This window comes from Lissotriton vulgaris, chromosome 1_1, assembly GCF_964263255.1.
Source record: "Lissotriton vulgaris chromosome 1_1, aLisVul1.2, whole genome shotgun sequence".
NCBI lineage: Eukaryota > Metazoa > Chordata > Amphibia > Caudata > Salamandridae > Lissotriton > Lissotriton vulgaris.
The window spans coordinates 36,995,042-37,009,250 of NC_141685.1; positions in this window are offsets into that span (position 1 = coordinate 36,995,042).

The window sequence follows — 14,209 nt, forward strand, 5'->3', positions numbered from 1 at the left end:
CCGCAGAAACAAACTACGGTTTAAACAATCCTTGTCTAGCTGTCATCTGAATTTAAAATCAGCCAGACGTCAATTTATACCAAATTGAACGTGCCAGTAACGTCCCAAAGGCCCTTTTTAATATAGTAAGAGACTTCTTATCTCCTCAAGTCTGTAGACAATCGCCTATGGAAACCCAAGATTTTTGTAATTCGTTAGCAATCTATTTTCAAGAAAAGATCTTTAATATTTATGGTAACTTTTCATTGATCGCCTCTCAAGACCTTGAAGCCTCTACTAGAACAGAGGGCTTAGAAAAAATGGCAGCTAGCACCTTAGATTGTTTCGAATTAACCACGCTTGAGGAAGTTTCCAATGCACTCTCATTCCGAGATCTTTATCCTCCAAAGACAATGGCCCTATTAGCCACTAGTTGCGCATCAGCAATTCTAAATATCTATAATTATTCAATACAATCAGGTACCATTCCAATAACATGGAAGGAAGCGTTCGTACGTCCAATATGGAAGAAACCGACTGCAGATCCCGAGAACTCAGCAACTACCGCCCTATTTCTTTGCTACCCTTATTGGGCAAGCTGCTGGAAAGTATAATTAACAAGCAACTAAGTCAGTCAGTCAAGAAATCTTTATTCAATTTAGTTAAAAATCATACAAAGAGATAAAAACATTTATATACAGATAAAAATCTATTGTACAATTTTATGCTAATCGAATACGTGTGATAAAGTTCTTTTGTTTGGGCTATATAGAACATTTTTTCAATATTTAAAAATGTATAAAATAAAACTCATTAGGAGAAGCCCAATACTGTCTTACGTGATTTAGTTCTAGCCGCCGCCATTAAAAAATTTGCCATGTAAAATGTGATACGAATGTTACTCAATGATTGAAGGTAGAGCAAGGCTGGTCTCACCTGGGAGAAACCTGCCTCCTTTAAAACCACAAAACATGACAAAATGCAAGGTATCTTGAACCGAAAAGTTATCACAGGTACAAGGGGGGGCTAACACTGGTTTTTCCCATGTTTTAAAGCTACCCAAATAAAAATGAATCAGATTGAATCTGAACTTGGTCAGGAGGAACCTATGGAATGGCCTAGTGACAAAACTAAGGTAGGGTTCAAGTGCAATTGAGTTTACTAAAGCAACTAAGTTTATACCTGGAGTCCAACAAAATTCTGGATCCATCACAATCCAGTTTTCGACCGGGCTTCAGTACCGAGACTGCCATGCTCGCTGTAACTGACTCACTCAGACAGAAAATAGACATTGTAGGATCAGTAGTACTGATCCTTCTAGATCTCTCCGTGGCTTTTGATACCGTCTCACATTTAGTGCTCGCGGAGAGACTAGCTTCCCGTGGCATTCAAGGGACAGCCTTGAGGTGGTTGCAGAACTTGTCAGACAGAACGCAAACTATCATGCTAGGGCCACATCTGTTAGGAAAATTTGTAGAACAGCTAGGTTTTGAGATAATTTCATATGCTGATGATACTCAGCTTATATTTACTATTGGCCCAAAGATAGAAGCAGAGAAATTGCGGTTCTCCCGCGGAATGCTTGTAATCTCTAGCTGGATGACACAGAACTGCCTCCAGTTGAATCCTGGAAAAACCGAGGTCATGCTAACGGGGAAAGCCTTAGCTAGCTGGTCTGATGAATGGTGGCCCTCACAATTGGGACCAGCTTCTGTTCCTAAAAAATGTGTTAAAAATCTAGGCCTAAAATTAGATCAGTCATTAACCATGAAAGACCACATTGCTGCCACTACTAGCCCCTGCTACTATAGTATGCATTTACTCCACAAAATTCTTCCCTACATGCCCACTAATCACGGCAGAACCTCAGTTCAAGCGATGGTCATCAGCCAATTAGACTATGGTAATGCCCTGTTGGCGGAAGTGGGAGAGACCCTGCTTACTAAATTACAAGTGATTCAGAGCACGGCGGCCAGAATGTTACTGACCCGCCCTGCTGGCTCCCCTTCTGCTCCCTTGCTGAGAGAGCTGCATTGGTTCCCTGTAAGGAAGAGATCCTTTTTCAAAATCTGTTGTCTCACTTACAATGCGCTGAATGGGAGAGGCCCTAACTATCTACAAAAGAAACTCACCTTTCATACACTGAACAGAAATCTCATATCCAGTACTCTAGGCCTTCTACAGGTTCCTCGTATACGTTGAGTCAGACTGGTGGAAAAGCTTTTTCGTATCTGGCCCCAAGATACTGGAATAAACTACTGCTGTCCCGAAACAAAATTTCCATATACAGCACCTTTAGGAAACAACTAAAAGCATTCCTGTTCTAACTCTGTTCTGACTTTCAGTCCTCGGGCCAAATTTCTAGGCGAGCGATGAGATGCCCCCGGGTGAGTCATGCGCTATAGAAATTAACTTAACATAACAACATACATAACATGCCTGAATGTAGCTAAACCAGAACCCCTAAACGTGCCAGCTTTGCTCAGTTTGACTTCTAAATATTATAGCATCGCTCCAGCACTTGACAGCTCAGGAAGCCATAAAAATGTGCGTCTTTGCATTTCAATACGGTGATGCGGACCGCCACATTGAAATGTGTTAGTCTAACCCCTGATGCGTGGTACTGGTCAGGCCTGTTCCCCTCAACGCAGGAATCCTTGCACTATGGTCTAAGGCTGCCTGCATTGGTGCTAGGCAGCTAAATGTAGCATCAGCACAGGGTGAAATGCAGAGCTGCACCGTATTCTTGTAAATACGGTGTAGTCCTGCATTTCAGAAGTGGAGAGCGTGGCGTAAAGCCAAGGAGCACAACACCGTGCTCCACCACTTCCTTGTAAATATGCCCCTTAATGACAACAGCCTGACCTATTTTATCAAGAGACAGAAAATCCTCTCATTTCAGAAGATGCACCGCCTTGATGTAGCATTGCTCAAGGACACACACCTGTCACCTATTGAACATGATATATTCCAGAGGGATTGGATGAGTACGGTACTACATGCCAGCATGATCCTGACTACCCTTACACACCCATCTACTCCTTTAGAACATGGGGAGAGTGGGTTGGATATCTGTTTTCACAAATCCCTGGGGGTTTGCACACTGCAGACATGGTGGGACCACCCTGGGCAGATATATTTTTGCCAAGGTTCAGATTCTCAATGAGTCTTTGTGTATGGGCTCTATCTATGCCCCGGCGGCTGACCAAACTCCTGCTCTCCTTTGGTCAGCCAGGGTATTCATGAGGGGGGTGCTGGAATATGGCACCTTGACAAGTCCAGAAACCAAACGACCAGGCAGCCCCGAGACCGGTTCATTCTCTCTGACATTATTGATGATCATGCCTTGATAGATCCATGGTGATTGATGACTTTTTTAAAGCACTGCTGCCTACAATCTATGCTGTTTGCTGGAGCAGAGGTTGGGCCTCTCACTTTCTGAGCAGGACTCCCATGACCTTTGGAAAGATAATGGCAGTATACCTCAGGAGGTCAGGTTGAAATCAGTTATTTCAAGTTCCTACACCACTGGCACTGGACGCCGGAGTGGATCTATAAAGCACATATGGCAGACGATTCCAAGTGCTGGAGGTGCTGATGGTGTAGCACACTCGCCTGTGACATTTTGCATTTCCTGTGGACTGTACAGTACTTTGTGCTACTGGGCTCCGTTTGGGATAACTTGATGACCAACCAAGGGGTGGCACCGCAATTCATGGCCCCTCAGACCTTGCTTCACAAAATGTCAATATTTCATGATTTAACTCCCCATGGTAAGAGTAAGCTGGCTACGTCCTTCCTAGTGGGAGTAGGTTTTTTTGGGGGGGACCATGGGGCCTGGCACCCTGACTTTTCTCTCCTGTTTCCATGTCCCTTCCCCTCCTGTTCCCCCTCGTCCTCCTTCCCTGATCTTCTGCGGTATCTTCTAGGACATATCACCTCTATCTGGAGATGTTATTTTATTTATCGTTTTTCCTGTTATCAATGTCGTCTCACCAGTTCTAGTTTATACAGTATCTTGGACTCTGCTTAATTTTTTTCTTTAAAAAAAAATATTTTTATTGAAGATAGAAATTCACAGTTATACATCGGTCAGCACTAGTGCAATCGGTGATGTCAGCAGCGAGGTTCAGGTATCACTGTTACACAGCTATTCAGCCCACAACCCGGGGGTCGGGCGGCAGATTTCAATCCAACGGTGAATGTGGGTCCTATGCTCAGCCAGTCATGACCAGTTATGAAGAAATTTTTACATTTACTTTTCTAAAAGAAATAAATCCCCCCCAACACAACAAAACTCTCCCAGAGGTCTAGCAGCAGGTCATCAGTTTCGAATTGTCAAGAAGTTATTCGGAAGCTTGGAAGCGCTCCCTCCTCCCTCTTTCCACCCCCCCTCTTTCCCACCCACGCCATCGGTGCATTGTTAGAATATCAGAAGGCATACGGCAGGAGACTGTTCGCAGTCTAGGTAAAATGCATTATACCTGTCGTGTTACAGGGACATAGGCTGCTCGCTATTATCACTGTCCGTGTCACTTTGCGTATCGTGGTCGCGTAAAGCCTGCACCAAAGCCTCCCATGCTTGCGCAGATTCCAGTGCCCTCTCATTCTGTTGACGCCTCGCTAGCTGGTATCTCAAGGTACTCTCACCCTCAGCCCATTTAAGGAACTCGTTGCGCCATCTAGTGCCCGTTGGACCAACTCGTGCCTTCCAGTGTCGCGAAATTTCCCGTTTCGCTAAATGTAATCTTATGTCAATGAATTTGCTGGTAATTTTCGTTTTGGGGGTGTGCGGGAACCAATGTAGGATCCCCACTGCCATGTCATACTGCAGGGTTTGCTCTGTCACCCTATTAAGGGTATCTCCTATCGTTTTCCTCCAGTAGGAGGTCAAAGCAGGGCAGGTCCATAACATATGGCTCTGGTCTGCTCCGTTCGTCCGGCATCTAGGGCTTGCCGCCCTGTCAGAGGCGAAGTGTTTTTGTATCTTCTCTAGGGTCAGATGTGCTCGGTGTAGTATATAAAAGTGGACCAATTGGAACCGTGCGTTGCGTGTGCTCTTCCAAGCTCGGCGCATCAGGTGGGCCCATGTGGTCTCCGGTATGTCTCTCCCTATATCTGTCTCCCATTTGGCCTTGAGTGCCTCTAGCGGAGGCAGCCGCTCATTAACCATCCTGAAGTATAAACACGTCACTGCTTTAACTGTCCCCACTGCCATCATAACATATTGACATGCCATGGACGTCTGCGGTTCTTCGAGACCGCTCTGCCAGTATGCCTGAAGTGCCCACGTGATCGCCGCGTGCAACAGGAAGTCGCCTCTGGGTACGTCGAAGCTGTCTAAGATTATCTGAAAGGGCAAAAGCGCTCCGTCCTCGTACAGGTCACGGATTACTTGTATGCCCGCGTCCTCCCAAGTTTGTAATTATGACCAATCCCCACCATGTGGCAGCGCTGTAAGCATTCCCAGTGGTATTTCGGGGGCGTAGGGGTGGTTCATTCCTGTTTTACGCTGCATGCGGTTCCAGCACGATCTAATAGTGCGTTCCTCCTGTGTGAGGTCCCGTAGGGCAAGCCTCTGCTGCATTGCGATGTAAGAGAGAACGTGTCTGGGTATTCCCAGCCCCCTCTCCTCTTCCGGACCTCGGAACTCCTGCGCCACCTCTTGAGTGTAGACCTGCAGCTGGGATGCCAGGTACTAAGTTTCGAAATCAGGGACAGCCAGCACCCCCTCCACCTTAGGTCTCATCAAAGTCTTAACCGCCACTCTGCGGCGGCCCGGTCCCCAGAGAAAAGCTACAATCAGCGATCTCAAGTTCCGGAATACGGCAGGTGGGATCCAAATCGGGAGCGTCCTGAAATAATAGAGTAGTCGGGGAAGCGTCACCATCTTTAGCAGCGTTATTCGTCCTGCTATCGACAGCGGTAGGGTGGCCCAAAAGGACATGCTACCCTTCAGCGCCCTAATGATACGGGATATATTGCCCTCCAATACGTCAGCAGGGCAGTGGTAAATGTAAACCCCCAAGTATTTCAGGCAGTTGGGTGCCCATCTGATTTCTCTGGGCCTGTCGGGTTGAGGATCTCCTTTACGAACTGGGAATAAACAAGTTTTCGACCAGTTTACCCTGAGGCCCGATATCTCACCAAAGGAAGTGAGCACGGCATCGGCACCAGCCAAGGCCCCCTCAGCATCCTCCAGGAAAAGCAACAGGTCATCAGCGTAAAGGGAAATAAACTGTTGCCCCGATAGGGTCCTCAGTCCTCCGTAGTGGGCCCCGGTGCGGATCGATAACGCCAGGGGCTCCACCGCCAGCGCAAAGAGCAGCGGGGACAGCGAGCAGCCCTGGCTCGTACTTCGTTCCACCGGATATCGCTGGGAAATTAACGGTCCCGATCTTACCCTCGCCATCGCAGAAGCATAGAGCACTGTTGTCCATCGCAAGAATCCCTCCCCTACCCCATAGCAGCTGAGCACCCTACGGAGGTACTCCCACTCCAGACTATCAAAAGCCTTCTCCAGGTCAATCGAGAGTATCATGGGTTGGGGGGCCTCCTCGTGGCCCTCCTCCAGCAGGCGGAACAGCCGGCGTATGTTCATAGTTGTGTTTCGTTTGGGAATGAACCCCGCTTGGTCCTTATGCACCAGAGAGCCCATGTGTCCCAGTAGTCTAGACGCTAGGATGATGCTTAATATTTTGTAATCTACCGTGAGCATCGATAACGGCCTATAGGATGCCGGATCGCCACTCTCCCTGTCGGGTTTAAGTGGGGGGACTACTAAGGCCTCCCGCATCGAGCCCGGGAGGCGCCCCAGGCGTTTCGCCTCCTTATATACTACCAACAGCCGTGGGGCCAGCAGGTCGACATAGGCGGCATAGAACTCTACTGAAAGGGGGCGGAGCTTGCTGGCGTCCATGCCGGACGTGTGAGCGTTGAGCTCCTCGCTGTTGCCCCGATATAATCCTACAAAACTATCCTAAAAGTGCCTTTACTGCTTTCTATGTGGTGGGGAGCTTCCCTTCTCCTCGCAGTGCTTCCGGAAGGACCAAAATCGGACGACTCGGCAGCCGTGAGCAGCACCACGGAAGAAGACCCATCCGGTGGCGGACCAGGCCTGACGCCGCGGCCTTTCCTGCGGGAGCGCTCCGACGACGTCAATCTGCGTGCGGGCTGTGCGGCTCTGTGCGACCCGGGCAGGTGGACCCGAAGTCGGATGTGGAGAGCCCACTTCCCCGAGCTCTCTGCGCTCCTCACCGAGAGACACAACAGCGGCGGAAACCTACAGTGAAGCGGCCCGTACTTCGGCAGGTGATTGCTGGGGGGCGGCTGCGGGGCTCCTGGGGAAGCTGCTACCAGGCGCCGCTGCCTTGATCCCCCCCTGTGTGCCGCTCCTAATGCCTGATCTCACCGTGGACGGCCTATGACCGCCGGTGCACATAACTGAGTGCTCGGCGCCTGAAACGATCCGTTTTGCCTGTGATAGACTGCTGCCTGGACCTGAGACGCCGGCGATTGGGATAGTGGGCACCCTGGGGGTCTCGTTGAGCCCTGCGGCGTGGAAGTGAAGCCTTGCCTCCTCGACCGACCCTAATCCTGGACACTGAGACCCCCAAACCTCGCTAGGGGCAGCAGCCCTGCCGATCACAAAGTGGAGGGGCGCCCTGTGGGTAACAGGCTGGCATACTCTGGGGCAAGGGACGGCCGCCATCTTGAAGCCGGGTCTGACCCTGAGGCGGCCATTTCCTGCAGCGGTAAGACTTCACCTTGGCTGCATTGAAGAACTACCCACACAGAGGAGGTGTGGACCGACACGGTCAGGTGTGGAGGGAGTGATTAGCCAACGCTCGGGGCCTGAGATGGTGTGAGGCTTCGAGAACACCTAGCCCGGGTTCTGCTCTGCTCCCTCATCAAGGCGAACAACACGGCAAAGGGAAACACTGCACAGGCGCTGCAGTGAGCTTACTGGCAAGGACTCGGAGTGGGCCACACTTGAACTGTATAGGGGGCGCACTACTGTAGTGAACCCCAATAATCCTGGTATTGCGAGGAAGCGAAACACTGATACCTGGGGACTGGAGTCTGCACCGACACTGAGAAGAACACTAGAACACCAGGGGTGTAGCTCGCTTGCATGTCTACCAGACTAAACATGGGCAAAAACGATAGGACACAATTTAAACTCACTTTTGAGCAACGGCGAGCCAAGGGGTCCGAAGTGCCGGCTCCTGAAGCGTCCCCCAAAGGGACGGCCTCAATGGGTCCCATAAACTCGGATATCCGCGACATGCTTGTTGCTATGGAGAAAGGGATACAGGACAGTATAGCATCGGTTGGGACTAAACTTGATGCCCTGTCCTACCGCATGGATCGCATTTCGGAACGAGTGGATAAACATGCCGAGCGCCTTGACATGGCGGAGCGCCGGCTGACGGAGGCGGAGGAAGCTCAGTCGGAGTGGGACAAGGACCGCAAGCAATTTGGAAGGCTCCTGCAGGTGATCCAAGACAAATCGGAAGATTTGGAGGCGAGGTCACGAAGATCCAACATCTGTATCACAGGAGTGGCGGAGACTACACAAACCGGCAAGATGGAGCTCTTTGTGGAGAAACTCCTCAAGGTCCTGCTCGGGGATGAGGCCTTTTCCCCCATGTTCATTGTGGAGAGGGCCCACTGCTCTCTAGGTCCCAAGCCAAAGCCGGTTGCAAATCCGAGACCCATCATAGCGAAACTCCTGAACTACCGGGACAGAGACACCGCACTCCGCTTAGCTAGAGACAAGGGTAAGCTGCAATACGAAGGGATGGACATCTCGCTCTATCCGGACTTCACTGCAAAGGTCCAGGAGGAGAGAAGGCAATTTGCACCTTACAAACAACAGCTGCGTGATCTTGGATTGGACTGCGCTATGCTATACCCGGCGAAGCTTTGGATTAACAGACAAGGGCACTCGCATTTCTTCACTGATCCCAGGGAGCTGCAGAAGTCAATGAAGGTGTGGTCCAGGGAGCGCAGGAATAGCCCTAGTAAAGACCAAGAAGACCTTGCTTCCTCTTTGCTGCTGGAGGAGCAGGATTGAGCGCTTCGCATCTGTTTGGTTCGGTCACGGCCTTGCTGGGTAGATGCTGCCTAGCGTCGTGCAGCATACGGAGTGGCGGTGGTGCTGTATGCCATCAACACGGATGGGGCCCTGGCTTTGAACTTGGAATTTCCGGCTGGGTGAGATCTTACTGATTTGTTTCTGCACTGTGGGGATCCGGGGGGGGGGGGTCCTCTTTTGGAGTGGCAGGGCCACGACACAGTTCTAACTCTCTGAGTGTGGGGGCCGTGCAGCAGTTGATACACAGGGGGGAGCTGCATTGCCGGAGACAGAGGGGAGAGACACTGAGCGTTTCTCAGACTAAACCTTATGTTGGCACTGAACGTTTGCGAGGGGCATGGCACTGGAGTGAAGCAGCAAGGTGGTTTTGGACAGATATCCACTTGCTTTGCTGGCAACGTCTGCCCCTGTGCTTTTGGCTTACAGGCTCCGGAGAGAGTCATTTCAGGGACTGGTTTGGTTGGGTTCCCGGGGCGATGGCAGGTGGTATTGTGAACTGTCTGACCAGGTTGGGGGTGGTCGGCTGTGGGCGGGAGGAGGGGGATTCTTGGCTGCTTCGGTTGGGGCTGTTCTTTTTTATGAGTTTGGGAACTCTGTTTCAAGGGGAGGATGTGCCAGGTGTCAGGTGTGATGTGGCAAGCTCTGCAGTCCGGGCTACAGAACCCAAGAGTTCTAGATTGCTTAAGTATAACTATCTACCAGTACCGAATATAAATGGAGGACAATGAAGCCCTAGGTGTGAATGGTGACCCGGATCTTTTGAGAGTGCTGTCATGGAATGTGAGGGGGTTGAACGACTACAGGAAGTTGCGTAAAGTTATGAGCTATCTACATAGGCACTGCATAGATGTTGCCCTACTTCAGGAAACACACCTCCCACTCTCCAGTAAAATGTTGGCTGCTAGAGGTCTGGGTGGCTGCAGTGTAGCAGCTGGTTTCACTACTCACTCGCGGGGGTGGTGACATGGGTGAACCCCAGATCGAACCTAAAGCTGACTCCCCTATCTGCAGACCCGGAGGGCAGGTACCTAATTGCCCGGTGTAAGGGTAAAGGTCAGGATTTGCTGTTGGTAAATGTTTATGGTCCGAATTTTGACAATCCTGCTTTCTACTCAGCGTTGGCGGATTTGTGCAGAATGCATGTTGGTTCCAGAATGATGTGGGGGGGAGATTTCAATTTTGTGATGCACCCAGGTCTGGATCGTTCAACTGGGTCAGCCCGCAGCCCTGCTGCAGCTGCTGCTCTCATGCACTCGGAACTAATTAAGTTGGACTTGGTGGACATATGGAGGCACAGGCATCCAGGGAAGGGAGGGTACACGCATTACTCAGCTTACCATGATATACACACTAGGATTGACTATTGGTTTGTGTCGACCCCGCTCTTGAGATCTGTGACGAACTGCACAATTCTCCCCCGCACGTTATCAGACCACTCACCACTGCTTTTGTCCCTCCATACACCTGCTAGGAAAATTCCCCCATTCACATGGCGGTTTCCCCCGTGTTCTTTACTGGACGAGGTATTCAGAGGGGAGTTAGCGGAGGACATAGACACGTTCTTTGCAACCAACTTGGGATCAGTGGATTGCTTTCAGACGGTGTGGGACACCTTTAAGGTTTATATCCGCGGGATGACGATAACAAAACACTCTGGGGTACTCCGTTCTATAAGACATAGGCTCAAACAGCTTGAAACGCAATTGGCAGACTTAGAGAAGCAGCATAGGCGCACGTCGGACAGGGACACGGAGGAACAGATTAAGACCCTACTTAAGGAATTCAATGAGGAGGCGGACAGGTCAAACATATGGGGAAGTATGCCACAGCCCGAGCATATGGAGAGAGGGATCGCCCGGGGGCTTTGTTAGCCAGGTTGATGCGAAATGGCAGACCCCAACTTGTGATGGAGGAGCTGGTTACGTCCTCGGTGGGGGAAGCTGACATAATTGCGGAATTTAAGGACTATTACACTAAACTTTACAGCTCTAGAGCTGGGCAAATGGAGGATGAAATTGACGACTACCTGAGTTATATCAGGATGCCCTTCCTAGAAAACTTCCAAAGAGAATTCCTCATGATGCCCATCCAGCGAGATGAGATACTAGAAGCGCTGGAAGGAATGAGGTCATCCAGTGCGCCAGGCGCTGATGGTCTCACAGTAGCTTTTTATAAGGCCTTTAAAGATACTCTCATACCGCACTTAATGTCCCTCTTTGATGATATATGTCAGCAGGGTAGTATGTCAAAGTCCATGCGTGAGGCCCTTCTTGTCACAATCCCCAAACCAGGGAAGTCCCCTAGGGAGTGCGGTTCTTACAGGCCGCTTTCTCTCCTGAATGTGGACGCCAAATTGTATGCGAAAGTACTAGCGGCGAGATTGGCTATAATTGTCCCAGAAATGGTTGCCCCGGAACAAGCGGGCTTTGTACCTGCTAGGAACCTAACGTATAACCTCCGCACAGTTCTAGGCACCATTCAGCATGTGCGGCAAGACACCAAGGCACTGGCAATATTCCTGGATATGGAGAAGGCCTTCGACTCCGTGGAGTGGCCCTTCATGCTACGGGTATTACGGAAGTACGGGCTGGGGGAACCCTTCTTACAAATGCTGGGTGCACTTTACTACAAACCCTCGGCACAGTTAAAACTGGGAGATACAGTCACTGACCCAATCGAAATCAGCAGAGGCACCAGACAAGGCTGTCCCCTGTCACCGCTCCTGTATGCACTAGTGGCGGAGCCCCTGGCGTGTGCGATCAGGGAATACCACGAACACGAGGGAATCAACTTCCCTGCATATAAGATCGGTATATCCACGTATGCGGATGATACATTGCTTTATGTAAGGGAACCGGAGGCTAATCTTGCTTCAGTTCTGCGGGAGGTGGTGAAATTTGGAGCGCTTTCCGGTTTGCGGGTGAACTGGGACAAATCGGTGGCATTGCCGCTCACTCCAGTCACTGCCCCGTTCACGATGGATTATCCACTGGAGTGGACTTCGGATCCCATACGGTATCTGGGGATCCGTCTACACACTGACCCCGAGCTATTGGTTCGGGAGAACTACGGGAGGGCATACAGCAAACTTGAAGACGACGTGGAGACTTGGAATAGATTACCGCTGTCCCTGATGGGGAGAATAGCGATAATGAAAATGGTGGTACTGCCTCGGTTCCTGTTCCTCTTTTCCAACATACCTGTGGTTCTCCCCAAATCCTTCTTTCGACGACTCACGCAGACCCTTATTAGGCTGGCGTGGGGTGGCAAACAGCCCAGAGTTCAATGGAAGACACTTCTACTTCCCTATGAACAGGGGGCCTGGGAGCACCGGACCTAGAACAGTATTATCGGATTGCGCAGGCGTCGCATCTACACACGTGGATCCACGGAGCTCCTGACATACCACATGTTAAACTGGAAAGACTGTTTGCGGAACCGGTTCCTCTCCCGGCCACGGTATGTCAACCGGTGGACCGCAGGACAGGGGTCTTGGATTCCATCACGGTTACGAACCATGCATGGCATGAATTACTGAAAAGGCAGGATGGTGTTAGGCCGTACTCCCCTCTCATGCTGGTGGAATGGGCGGTGTGGATCCCCCCGCTAGCGGACAAAGGGGTGGTGAGGGCACTGCAGAAACTCGGAATCGCAAAGTTAGGGGATCTGTTCTTAGACGGCACCCTGAAGACGCTTCCCCAGATTCTCCAGTCGCAGACGGGGAAGTCGCTCCTCCACAGCTTCCAATACCATAGGGTGCGCAGTGCCCTGCAGGGACTGCTTGGCCCGGAGCTGGGGGAACCTCAGGAGATGCCGGAACTTACCTATGTTATTAAGAACCCCGCATCCAGTAAACTAGTGTCCAGGCTTAAAAAAATGGGGGACAAACATAGGGCTTGTCTACACTCTCCGGCTAGGGAGGCCTGGCAGACTGATCTTCAGATGCAGATCTCTGACGAGATGTGGGGCTATTGCTGTTCCAACACCAGGAAAATATCTCTGAACAATAGACATAGATTGATACATTTTAAATACTTGCAGCGGGTCTATTACACCCCGGAGAGGCTGCATAGATATGGCTTGAGGGGTTCCGTGGAATGTGAACGCTGCCGTTTCCAAAACGCGGACTTCATACACATGGCTTGGTCTTGCCCCGGTATCCACAGGTTCTGGACGGAGGTATTCGCGGAATTAGGCCTGATCCTGGGCATTGACCTTCAGCCTGATCCCGCCATTGCATTGCTGGGTTATTCCAAAAATCTCCCGGTGGCGATGCGTAGATTGGCAGATATTGCCCTGCTGACTGCCAAACGTACGGTAGCCATGTGCTGGATGAGAGGGCCCCTTCCGACGAAGAGGAGGTGGGAATCTGATCTGCTGTACTGCAATACGCAGTTGATGGCTTATAGCGAACTGCTTCCCCCCAAGAGTCGCCCCAAGAACTTCTGGGGGCTGTATAGGGCCTATCTAGACGCTAAAGATGACACCGACCCGGAATCTGACCCAGAGGACGTAGAGGAATGTGATGCTCGGGAAGAGGAGACTGGGCACCTGGAGTGCGCTAGCGCGCTTGATTGAGGAGACAGCGGGTATATAGGAGGGGGTCCGTCCTACCGGGGGCCAGGTGCTGCACAGGGAGGAGCCTGACCTGTACGTGTGCGGGGGCATGACGTCGAAAGGGGGTGGTGTATACTGAAGCCTGGGTCCTACACTGAGCTCATTCGGTTTGGTGGACCACTAGGACTGATACATCAGGCGCACGGACGACTCGTCCATCGCGTCACACGCTGAGGAGTCTGGCACACTTTGGGTGGGAGGGTCTACTGGGCAGGGAGCGGGTGTTTGGTTAAAGGGGGGTTCTTTTGTAGTACAGGTCTCTTTAAGGTACGCTAACTCCTGGCCTGCACACTTGAAGCTTCCATAGTATCTGAGCACCAACATCGGCGAGGCCGGTGGTGGCACGCACATCAGGGACACACTATGTGATACCAGGGAATGATGGTTGTGGTCCGCCTTTGGACATAAAGGTGTAATGCATTCATGTTCTTAGCCCTTGTCGCCGCCAGGCCCCCGGGATGCTGGCATGCAGGCTGTGTACACTCTCCAGGGGTTGACGTGTTGTGGTGGTGT